The sequence below is a fragment of the Penaeus monodon genome, chromosome 22 (assembly GCF_015228065.2).
Source record: "Penaeus monodon isolate SGIC_2016 chromosome 22, NSTDA_Pmon_1, whole genome shotgun sequence".
Lineage (NCBI taxonomy): Eukaryota > Metazoa > Arthropoda > Malacostraca > Decapoda > Penaeidae > Penaeus > Penaeus monodon.
In genome coordinates this window covers 10,223,765-10,224,055 of record NC_051407.1, presented here as the reverse complement: position 1 = coordinate 10,224,055, position 291 = coordinate 10,223,765, and the positions used below count along the sequence as shown (strand labels likewise).

Here is a 291-nt window from a genome sequence, read left to right as displayed (position 1 = left end):
GACTTTGCTGGTGTCAGATCGTCCTCGCCGCGCCTGTCTATGAGAATCATGAAAATTTACGACAGCTAAATTATGAAGCTATAGTGAAAGCCTGAATTATGAATGTGCGTTCTCAAAGGTACGACGTCTTCACACGCATTATCACCTCAGATTCTGACACTTAGATTTCCGTTGTTCTCTCGTTTTTTAATATAGTAATAATATATAATGTTAGCTAATACGTCGGGTATAGTAATCTGTTTTTTTTATAGTTCTAGTGGGTTGTTGGAACTAGAAAAGACGATAATAAAG

The 291-nt window shown here is 36.8% G+C and overlaps 1 protein-coding gene across 1 annotated transcript in view; it reads left to right on the top strand.

The window, feature by feature from the left end:
* The window catches only part of LOC119586927, a gene marked incomplete at its 3' end in the record, with an annotated part of 100,674 nt that overhangs the window by 63,773 nt on the left and 36,610 nt on the right, over positions 1-291 (top strand).